Source organism: Microcebus murinus, chromosome 19, assembly GCF_040939455.1.
Source record: "Microcebus murinus isolate Inina chromosome 19, M.murinus_Inina_mat1.0, whole genome shotgun sequence".
NCBI lineage: Eukaryota > Metazoa > Chordata > Mammalia > Primates > Cheirogaleidae > Microcebus > Microcebus murinus.
Window position 1 is genome coordinate 24,766,706 of NC_134122.1, and position 11,735 is coordinate 24,778,440.

Sequence of the window (11,735 nt, forward strand, 5' to 3'; positions counted from 1 at the left end):
ACACAAGAGTTTAAAAGGCACCCAGATACGACAAGTGAACTAGTATCTTGTGCCCAGGGGTGAATGCAGGTGTTTATACAATGATGTTTATACAATTCTGCTTTAATAAAAAAGAAATAGAAAACTACAAATATTTGACTGCCAGGTCCCTTCCCAAGGCCTTAGAAGCTTGAACTTCAGGAGTGTCCTGCCCTCTTCCAGAAATCTCCTGTGCAAGATTCCAAAGCAGAGCTAGCAATATCATGGAAAGAAGTGGAAATGTAAGCAGAGACAATGTGATCCATTTCTTTCCAGTAACTCCTTAAGCCCCAAGAAATCCCTGTTCACACAAAACTTATCCGTTTTGGGGATTTCAGAAAGTTTTTTTCTCCTTATGGTCATTCTCCCTGTGGCTAGGTCAGAGGGTTCCCACTTGCTGTAATCACAGAATGCAGCCTGTTTGTCCACATGGGATTTGTTTTTTAAAAGTTCCAGAGGAGTGCAGGGAAATCCTAGGGAACAGAGCACGCCCTGCGTAACTAGATCTGTTTTTTTGGAAGTGTGACCTGCGTTTTCCTTTTCTGCTCAATTCTGTCCTCTGTCCCACAAACACTTGGGAAAAGCTCAGAGCCCAGAGAGCAGAGTGCAGGACACTGCTCTTAAGAGAATGTTTTCTCTTGTTCTCAAGGAAGAGTCCGATTTCTGATGGAAAACAAGCTCCAGTCACAGCCGCTGTGCAGGGAGTGAGGTCAGTGCCGGGCTGACGACATGGGTGGAGGGACCTCTCGGGTCCAGCAGGCCAACGTGGAACCCATTACCGTTTCCACCAGGAGGGAAAACGAAGAGCACTTTGCGCGCTCTGCTTTATCCCCTTCCACAAATCCTATCTCCACAGCTCCAGCTAGCGCCGGGCTTCTAACGCAAACATAATTCAATCAGATTTACTTCTGAGGCGCTCGCCTCTCCAGAGGGGACTGCCTCCCCCCCCACCCCACCCCCCCGCAGTGAGACCAGAGCCTGGCTCCCCTCTGGAATGCTCGAGAGGTGGCACAGGCTAACTCGAGACGCCGGCAAGCACATTCTTTGCGGCAATTCACATTAACCAAACACTTGACAGGCAACAGGGGCCGAGCCTGCAAGTCTGCAGCCCCCCCCCCACCACCCCACAGAGCGGCTTCTTAGAAGCAGTTCGTGAGAGGGCTGGAAGTGGTACAGAAATGGCTGGGAAACAACGCTCTCAGCTGGCACACGCGCGCGGTCTGGAAAGGAAACCTGGGACGGGGCGTGGGCGGGGAGGGGAGGGAGCGCGCGGACCCCTGCGCCCTGCCGCCCCGCAACGCCCCAAGCCAGGCGCTCCCGGCCGGGGAAACTGAGGGCCGGGGGTGCCCTGGAGGTGGGGGCCGGAATCCAGGGCCACGGCCAGGCCGCGGGAGACCACTGCCGCGCCAAATCCCGGGACCCCGCAGGTCGGCCGCCCTTGCCCACGGTTTCCATGGCAACCGAACACGCCTGCCCTCGTTACTCCGGTTCGCAGCTGGGAAGGTGCCCGTGCGCGCCCCGCAGCCCCCCTCCCGCGCCCTCTGCGCCCCCGGCAGCCGCCGGGCTACCCTGCCCGAGCGGCCCCTGTCTCCGCGGCCCTCCTCGCGCACCCCGCACTCACCTACCGCAGCCGCCGCCACGTTCCCGCGCAGCTCTGCCGGGATCAGCCCGAGCCGGCACCCGCGTGCGCCGCGGCGCCTCCTGCCGGCCGCCCAACGGACGGGGCGGGACCGCGTGGGAGGGGCGGGGCGAGAAGAGGCGGGCTGTGAGCGAGCATCTCGACGCCCAATAGGCAGAAACAAAGCCTTAGGGGGCGTGGCCTTGAGGGAGAGGCGGGGCCAACCGACGAGGGACGGTGGGCTGTGCGCTGGCGCCTCCTGCCGGCCTACCAATGGACGGGGAAGAGGCCTTGAGGGACGGTACCTCGGGGGCGGGGCTTGGGAGAGGGGCGGGGCTAGATACGGAGAAGCGAGCTCCCTGCTTAGCTCACCGCCAGCCTGCAGTTCAAGTGGCGGGCGCCGGGCTGGACCGGCGGGCTCCGGGCAGGATGACCTGGCCAGTGCTCAGCCCCTGCGCCGCTCGTGGGCTCTGCTCTGATGTCCGCAGGGCTGTTTCGGTCCCCACTTTCCACCGTAGTAGCCCAGTGAGTGGGCGGGGTGGGGGGGCAGAGCTTGACCGGCTCTTAATGAACATCTAAGACGTTGAAAAGGAACTAGGTGGCGAGTTGGGTCTCCCTTGCAATCTGCCCCAACCCAGAGTTTTAGAAAACAAATCAGATCATGACACTCCTGCTTAAAACGATGCAAAACGGGGCCAGGTCAGCTCTGGGGCTCTGGCCCCTACCGCCCGCCCTGGGAACTTGCTTAAGTAGCTCATGTCCGTAGCCCTCCGGCTGGGGTTTTACCTTGAGAAATGCTTCTCAGAGACAAGTCCTGTTGTACCACACTGCTGGGGTCTAGTCCTGGGAGATGCGCGTGGCCTCGGACATCAATGTGCAGAATCCGGGCCCTGGGAGTGAACTTTTTTGTTGACAGCTATTGGAGTATAACGATTTATAGTAATGACCTCATATTCTCGATGGGGCAAGGGGGTGGGACCAGACGTTTACTGACCAACTACTGTGTGCTGGCCCTAGGGGACTTTACCTAGGTCATCTCAATTAATGCTCACCTTAACTTTTGTGAAGCAGATGGGAAAATAGAGGCTCAGAGAGGTCAGACTGCTAGAGATAGAGCCATATGGAGCACCGCAGGACTCTCTATATACACACCAACCTCCCTGCCTACCTGGGACCAAATGCTGTAGCTAAATGACCTGCTTGAATTTTTCAGTTCAGGGGCACATGAACAAGGGCAACCTAGAAGAGGCAATTATCGGAGCTGGGTTTAGCCTGGGTTTTCCTGCTAAGGTATCCTCACCATGACCAGGACCCATCTCCATGCTTTCCACATGCCTCTTCAGGTTCAGCAAACTACAACCTGTGTAAATAAAGTTTTATTTCAACACAGCTACATCCATTTATTTACATATTGTCTACAACTGCTTTCATGCAACAGAGATTTTGTAGCCCAAAAAGCCTAAAATATTTATTATCCGGCCTTTTGCAGAAAAAGTTGCTGGCTCCTTCTCTTAAGGATCCAGTAATGCCAATTATTTGGTGTTATTACACTGCTTCACACCTTGATTCTTTGCTCAGGCCAGTCCTTCTGCCTTGAAACACCCTTCCAGCTTCATCAGTTTGCTGAAGATGCCATAACAAAATACCACAGGTTGGGTGGCTTAAACAACAGAAATGTATTGTCTCACAGTTCTGGAGGCTGGAAGTCCAAGATTAAGTTGTCAGTAGATTGGTTTCTTCTGGGGCCTCTCTGCTTGGTTTGCCGATGGCCACCTCTCGGCTGTGTCTTCATCTGGCCTTTCCTCTGTGTGTGCACCTCCCTGGTGTCTCTTTGTGTGTCAGATTTTTCTCTTCATATAAGGACACCAGTCAGATTGGATTAGGGCCCATCCTAACAGACTCATTTTAACTTGATCACCTCTTTAAAGGCTCTACCTCCAAATATAGTCACTCTCTGGGGTACTAGGAGTTAGGGCTTCAACATAGGAATCTCAGGGGCATGAAATTCAGCCCATAATATTATACCAACCTTCATCACCTGCTTAATTTTTACTCATCCTTTAAGACTCAGATCAGGTGTTACTTTTGTGGCAGCCAGCCTCCCAAATGGCCTCCAGTGACTCGCACCTCCTTGTTTTCACACTCATGTTGAATAGGTCTGACTTGTGTAACCAATAAGATATCACCAAAATGATACTGTTATTTCTGGAGCTAAATAATAAAAGGCATGGCTTCCGCCTTTGCTATCTCTTCGCCCACTGGCTCCGAGGGAAGCAAGCCACCATGTTGGGAGGACACTCACACAGCTCTAGAGAGGTCCATAGGGCAAGAAACTGAGGCATCCCACCACGGCACCAACTCGCCATCCATGTCAGTGAGCCCTGTTGGGTGTGGCTCATCAGCCACAGGAGCCTTCAGGTGACTGCTGACCAACATTCTAACTGCAGGTGACCCTGAGCCAGAACACCCCCACCACCACCACCAGCAGCAAAGTTACTCCCAAATTCCCAACCCTTGGAAATGGAGAGATGATAAGTGTTTATTATTAATTTAAGCACCAAGTCTTGGGGGCAGTTTGCTATGCAGCCAGTAGATAACTATGGCCCCTTATCTAGGAGGCCTTTTCGTCCCCCAGATGTGGCTATGTGCCCTCCTCTGTACTCACGCAGCCTTTTGTTACCTTTCTATTAAGTAAGCCCACGATGATCACACTCGTTCCTTAAACTCCTCCGCTTATAATCCTCTAATAACTTCCTTTTGCACTTAGAATAAAGTAAGGCTTACATAACCCCGCTCCAACTGCTCTCTTTCTGTGCCATGGAGCTCCAGCCCCTTGGAACTTCTGTTCCCACTCCTTGAAACCTTTCATCCAGCCGTCCCCCACCCCAGCCCTTCCTGCTGGGCTCCTCGCAGGCCCTGCCGTCACAGAAGCTCAGCTGCACCCTCCCTCCTGACCACCTGTTGATTATCACCCTCCAGCCACTCCCTATTTTATTACTACCTGTTTTATTTAACTCATAGACCATTATCACTATCTCCATGTATTTGTGTATTTAACATGCTCTAGAGTACGTGTTCCTGAAAGGCAGGGGCCTTATCTGCCTTGTTTACTGTTATAGTTGGCACATAGTCGGTGCTCAATAAATATTTGTTAAATGAATCAATGAATGAACAGATTTCCATCCACTCCCAACTCCTCCCTCAACTGGAAGCTTTTCAAGGACAAGTCCAGAGTTTTATTCATCTTTGTATCCCAGCACCATTCACCTGGACAGGTGATCAAAACAAGTTTTTTTGTTTGTTTGTTTGTTTGTTTTTGACAGAGTCTTACTCTGTTGCCTGAGTAGAGTGCTGTGGCATCACCCTAGCTCACAGCAACCTCAAACTCCTGGGCTCAAGAGATCCTACTGCCTCGGCCTCCCAAGTAGCTGGAACTATAGGTGCCCAGCTAATTTTGCTATTTTTAGTAGAGATTGGTCTCAAACTCCTGACCTCAAACGATCCTCCCGCCTCGGCCTCCCAGAGTGCTAGGATTACAGGCATGAGCCACTGTGCCCACCAAAAACAAGCTTTCAAACTGTCAGGTTGTTATAAGTATCTGCAAATCCACTGGGCAAAAATGGAGTGTCGAGCTGCCCTCCTTGGCCGCTAGAGAGCGGCAGAGTTCCTGGGACTTACCCAAAGGAACAGCAACTTGTTAGGACAGAGGGGCAGGGACTGGGCTCTTTGGGGGCCCCGAGGAGAGGGAGGGTAGGTGGTGGCAGGAAGCGTCAGACCTCAGTCTTTCCTTGAAGACTGGTACATCCAGTGTCCCTGGAGGGACTGGCAGAACAAGGGACTTGATCCATTCTTGATGCGGTCCACACCACAAAATAACACCACAAAATAGCAGTGCTTGGGTGTGGCCCATTGCCAGTTCATTCATCAGCCCCGAACACAGCAATTGTTATTTTTCTTCCCACATCTCATGTGGAGCAACTTTCAGTCAACAATTTAGTACCTCCTGGTTTACCTGGGTGACAGAGATGAGCAAGGCACCCTCAAGGAACTTATACTCTGGTGGACAGTGAACAGATCATTACAGCGTAGTAAGACAATTGTATGTTGGTGAGGTACGGCTGAAGTAACGTTATGCGACAACCCCAACATGCCAGCATTCAGTGTTCCTACCTTTGATTCTACAGGTCACCTGAGGCTCTGGAGAGCCTGACTGGGATTGGCTGGGTTTGGGCTCAGATCTGTTCCACGTGTCTCCACCTCCTGGGAGCAGCACTTACCAGGGGTGTTCTCACCATAAATGGCAGAAAAGCAAGCAGCCAACGCAAACCACATGAGCTAGTTTAAAGCACCTGCATGTGGGTGGTGATGTCATATCCACCAGCATTTCATTTGCCAAAACAAATCACATAGCTAAGCCCGAGATCCATGGGTCAGGAGAGTGTACTCTTCCCATGGAGGTAGACATCTGTGTCAAGGAAGGGCAGGAAAGAAGAAGTGTGGACAAATAATACAATCTACCAGCTAGAACTGAACACTCCACCTCCATCTCTCTGACTGGCATTATTATGTCTGTCCATGCAGAGATGAGTGAACCTGAGTTGACAGCAATTCACTTGCTGAAAGTCACACATCTGGGAAATAGAAGCACCAGGATTTGAGCCTCAGACAACAGACAGATCATGAGAAGCCATTGTATTCATCAGGGTAATATTAGCTACAAAATACATGAATCTCATAATTTTAGTGGCTTAAGAGAATAGGAGTGGATTTCTGCCTCCAGTGATGAAGTTCAAAGTGAATGTTCTTGATTGGTGGGTGGCAATTAATGGGGATATTCAAAGCACCCAAGCTCCTTCCAAGTTGTGGCTCTGCCCTCCTCTGGGGACTAAAAATCCTCTTCACTCAGCCAGTAGATGAGGAAAGAGGAGGAGTTTTGTGTGTAGGAAGTTTTAATTGGTCACATATGAATGACTAAACCACACCCAACTGCAAGAGAGCATGGGCAATGTAGCATGGCAAGGTGCCCAGGGAGAATAGGCAATAGATTTGGATTTGGTGAGCAGGTAGCTGGTGTCTGCTATGGACTTGTATGCCATGTTTTGGCGCAGGGAAACTGGAGTCCCCAGGTCTCTGCTTCTTCTGCCCCCATCCCCAGGCCACTTCCCTTCTCTAACTGTGTATTCCAAATGCAACTGGTCATCTCTTAAAAATCAGTCTAGGCCACACACCCCAGCCATGGTGATTGGTTCAGAGATAGTCATGTGACTCAGGCCAGGCCAATCAAAATACTTCCATTTGGAGCTAATGAGGAGTAAGCCTTTCCTCTTGCATCAGGGATCAGTAAAAAGGTGTCCCCCAAACTGCAGTGGCCATATCCCCTACTAAATCTGTCTGAGAAAATGAAGCCGAGAAACAGCAAGCGAGACTGACAGCCCTGAAGTTTCTGGTTGCCACTGCCATGGCCACCTCTGTTGCTGTCCTGCTGGGTAGCATAAGCCAACTAATCCCCTTTTCATCTTAATCACTTGCAATCAAAGTGACATGACCCGCCGGGCACAGTGGTTCACGCCTGTAATCCTGGCACTCTGGGAGGCCGAGGCGGGTGGATTGTTTGAGCTCAGGAGTTCGAGACCAGCCTGAGCAAGAGCGAGACCCCGTTTCTACTAAAAACAGAAAGAAATTAGCTGGACAACTAAAAATATATATATAGAAAAAATTAGCCAGGCGTGGTGGCAAATGCCTGTAGTCCCAGCTATTTGGGAGGCTGAGGCAGGAGGATCGCTTGAGCCCAGGAGTTTGAGGTTGCTGTGAGCTAGGCTGATGCCATGGCACTCTAGCCCAGGCAACATAGTAAGACTCTGTCTCAAAAAAAAAAAAGAAAAAGTGACATGACCATATGGTCACAGAGGAGTTTCGACTGTATCTTGGGAGTAATAGGGAGCTATATAAAGATTTTATGCAAAAGAGTGACCTGGTCATGTTTGTGTTTTAGAAAGACTGGAGAGGGCCAAGTCTGGAAGCAGGAAGGGATGCTGGGGGTCCACGAGAGAGGTGGTGGCAGTCTGGGCAGAGAGGCAGCAGTGCTGGGGAAACATGGACACATGTGAGTGGTGTCCAAGAGGCAGCATGGCAGGATTTGACAGCGCACATTGTGGGTCAAATCATGTCCTCCTAAGAAAGGTATTTTGGAGTCCTAACCACCAGGACCTCAGAATGTGACCTTATTTGGAAACAGAGTCTTTACAGAGGTGATCAAGTTAAAGTGAGGTCAGGAGGTTGGGCCCTGATCCAGTACTGACAGCTGACCTTCTACAGGGGGGACATTTACACACAGACACATACACACACACAAGGAAAATGCAACATGAAGACAAAGGCAGAGATCGGAACGAAGCTTCTACAAGACAAGCAATGGCAAGACCGTCATCTAACCAGCACAAACTAGAGGAGCGGCCTGGAAGAAATTCTCCCTCACAGCCTGCAGAAGGATCAACCCTGCCATCACCTTGATCTCGGACTTCTGGCCAACTGAGCTACGAGACAAGAAACTTCTGCCATTTAAGCCCTCAGCTCAGTGGTCCCTTGTTACGGCAACCCCAGGAAACGACCGCGGCTGACTAATGTGGAGGAGGCGATGGAAAGGGAGGAATTGAGTGGCATCCAGACTCCTGGCTTTGGCAGGTGAGCAGATGAAGGAACAATCGCCAAGACAGGGTGTGGAGGAGAAGGAAATCTAGGAGTACAGAGAGATCCTGTTTTGACATCATGCAGTTGGGATGTACATATACTGTGATGTGGATACCCAGTAGTTAGTTGGCGCAATGGACCCGCAGCTCAGGTGAGACAACTAAGTGGAAGATACCGATTAGGGAGTCCTTAGTAAATGGATGGGAAACGATGCCATGGAGTAAATGTGTTCAGCTGAGACAAACACACAAGCAAGGTTTCAGCACCACCAAAATGGATTGTGTTAAGATACTTTATTCTCAAGAAGAACCTTGAATCACATTTACTTAACTCTCAAAACACCTTTTACGCAAGGTGAGACCTCACAAATCATCTAGCCCAGTGGCTATTAAGGTATTCATGTGGCAAAGACTCCGAACATACTCGTGCTCTTGGGATTGGGAGTAAATTGAAAAGTTGATGTGTTTCAATCCAGGTAGAAGTTAGGATCAATCTCATGAGCTAAAAATATGACCATGTGATATGGACACAGCATAAAGTCACAAAAGAACACATGTGGCCCCAAGAAAACACATTGTTGAATCACATATGATTGGTTGGGTCTGACGTTTTCATTAATATTAATTTTTTATTTGTTTACTTGACCTGTTGGCTGTTAGTATTTGGTAGAAGGTACCATTTGGTTTGTGATGCATGTGTAAGAAAAATAATTACGAAAGAAAATGTTTGCATGAACTGTCTTTAATATACTGAGAAATGGGGATGAGTGGCCATTTTTCAAATTGCAGTGAAAGGCCTTGGTCTTCTCTCCAATACCCAAGAAAAGCAATGTGTGAGAACCCGAATTTAACCCAATGTCTGCACATTACTGATGTGGACCTGAAGCCAAGAGAGGCTAACAGACTTGTCCAAGATTACAAAATTTAGCTAATAATAGATCCTTCTCCCTTGTAAAATCACATTCAAAAAGATGTATAGGCCAAGCCTACAAGATGTGGTGGCTCCCACCTTTAATACCAACATTTTGGGAGGCTGAGGTGGGAGGATCGCTTGAGGCCAGGAGTTCAGAACCACCCTGGGAAACATAGCAAGACCCTATCTCTAAAAAAAAAAATTTTTTTTAATTAGCCTGGGGTAGTGGTACACACATGTAGTCCCAGCTATTCAGGAGGCTAAGGCAGGAGGATTGTTTAATCCCAGAAGTTGGAGGTTACAGTGAGCTATGATTGAGCCACTGCACTCCAGGCTAGGCAAAAGAGCAAGATCCTATCTCTTAAAAAAAAAGTGTAAAATGTTGGTGAGGATGTGGAGAAGTCAGAACCTTTATACATTGTACATCGCTGGTGAGAATGTAAAATGGTGCAGATGCTTTGGAAAACCATCTGGCAGTTCCTTAAATGATGAAACATAGAGTTCCCATATGATCCAGCCATTCTCCTAGACATGGTCCCCAGATAAATGAAAACAAATTGCTATACAAAAACCTGTACAAGAGTGTTTACAGCAGCATTATTCATAATACCCAAAAGGTGGACACAACCCATATGTCCATCGATTGACAAACAGACAAATGGACAAAACGAAAATGTAGTATATCAACACAATGGAATATTATTCGGCCATAAAAAGTAACAAGGTACTGACACACACTACAACATGGATGGATCTTGAGAACGTCATGGTAAGTGAAATAAGCCAGACACAAAAGGACAATGTTATCTGATTCCTCTCAAAGGAAATATCTAAAATAGGCAAATTCATAGAGAAAAAGCAGATTAGAGGTTGCTTAGGGTGGAGGGGGAGATAAGGGTATCTAGGTGTGGCATTGAAGGGGTATAGGTGTCTTTCTGGGGTAATAAAAAGTTCTGAAATTGACTGTGATGGTTGCACATATCTGTGAATATACTAAAGACCCTTGAATTATACACTTTAATAGATAACAAATGGTATGTGAATTACATCTCAATAAAGGTGTTTTTTAAGGATGTGTAGTCTTTTAAAAATGTGAGATAATGTGAGACAATGCATATGTTCATTAGCTTCCTTGAACCAGTCTGAAATATATACATATTTCAAAACATCATGTTGTGCACAATAAATATACACAATTTTTTATTTGTGACCTATAAAAATAAAAGAAAAAATAAATCAGCAAATTAATTAAAATAAAATAAAAGATGTGTAAGTAGGATGTGTAACAGTGGTTAGTAGAGTCAGCAGCAGATTGCAATTTCCAAAGGCAGACACGCCAAACACACAGATCCCATTACACATGCTCTTATTACACTGTACAGTGGACTTACCTCCATCCAGTATTGGGGAGGACAGTGTACATTGCCTCCTCTTGAACTTGCGAGGACCTTTTCAGCTGCCTAGGTCAACGGAATAGGGCAGAAACGATGATGCGAGACTTCCAAGGCCAGGTCATAAGAGGCAATAGTCTCCCGCCTGGCTGGCTCCTTCTCTTGAGACACCTGCCTTAGGACCGAGCCACCATGTTGTAAGGAAGCCCAGGCCATATGGGGAAGTCACATGTGGGTGTTCATTAAGCACGTCTTTTTATTCTGATAAAATTAAAAGGCTGTTTTGACATCTGAGGCCTTTCTGACCCTAGAGAGACCGTACCTTGAAGGGCTAGCCACCTCCCAGAGGGAGTAAAGGAATGACCTTTAAGTGGCCTTTCCTGCAGTGAAATTAAAAGGGAGTAAATAGAAAATGAATGAAAGAAAAATAAAAGAAAAGTGTGCCTTTCCTATGCCAACCAACCACCCCAGAGCCCACCTCCCCACCTTCTCTAATGGGCTCTTATATTTCAGGCCAGTATTCCCCCCTGCCTCGAATCACCCCAGGGCCAGGTATCAGACAGTTCAGGACAGCCCCTGCACCCCAGAGCCTGCTAAAATTATTCAAACCAGCCAATCCTAAGCCTGCTCACACTGCCTCACCCCCTCCTTTCTGCAGAAACCATGATGAAGGCTCTTGCCATGTTTCCTCCTGCCCCCCACACCTCCTAACTCCTGTCCGATCCTGGTGCTTCCCATGTGGCCCTGACCAGTGTGACATGTCTCCTCCTCTTGGGATCTGTGAGTAACAAACTATGTTGTTGATGGCAACTGTCTCCTGATCTGTGGGCCTCATCATACCTGAGTAATAATAAAACCTGCATTTTATAACAGGATGTTTAGCCAACGTTATGGATAAGGCCCCAGCCAGCCACCAGCATCACCCACCAGACGAGAGTGAAGAGGCCCCCAGAGGAGTCCAGTCTCAGCCTCCCCGTCCTCCAGCTGAAGCCAGACCCTGTATTTCTGACCCACAGAAACCACTGGAGACAAAGATGTTTATTGTTGTTTTAAGCCACTATTTTAGGATAATTGGTTATATGCAGCAATAGATAGCTAATACAGGGTTT

At 48.5% G+C, this 11,735-nt stretch overlaps 1 protein-coding gene and 1 long non-coding RNA gene across 4 annotated transcripts in view; one reads left to right on the forward strand and one right to left on the reverse strand.

Moving 5' to 3' along the window:
- RADIL (Rap associating with DIL domain) overlaps window positions 1-1,753 on the reverse strand; it is a 68,562-nt gene extending 66,809 nt beyond the window's left edge. For 2 of the 3 annotated variants that reach the window (XM_012759157.2, XM_012759156.2), the window contains exon 1: window positions 1,640-1,753. The gene's annotated coding sequence lies outside the window, so the exon portion shown is untranslated. The remainder of the gene's footprint in view (window positions 1-1,639) is intronic. The other variant, XM_012759155.2, reaches the window with a different exon arrangement.
- On the forward strand, window positions 601-11,589 carry LOC142862434 (uncharacterized). The gene is made up of 3 exons (XR_012913509.1): window positions 601-727; window positions 11,285-11,406; window positions 11,500-11,589. It is a non-coding gene; the product is annotated as an uncharacterized LOC142862434 (long non-coding RNA).
- The last annotated feature ends 146 nt before the right edge of the window (window positions 11,590-11,735 follow it).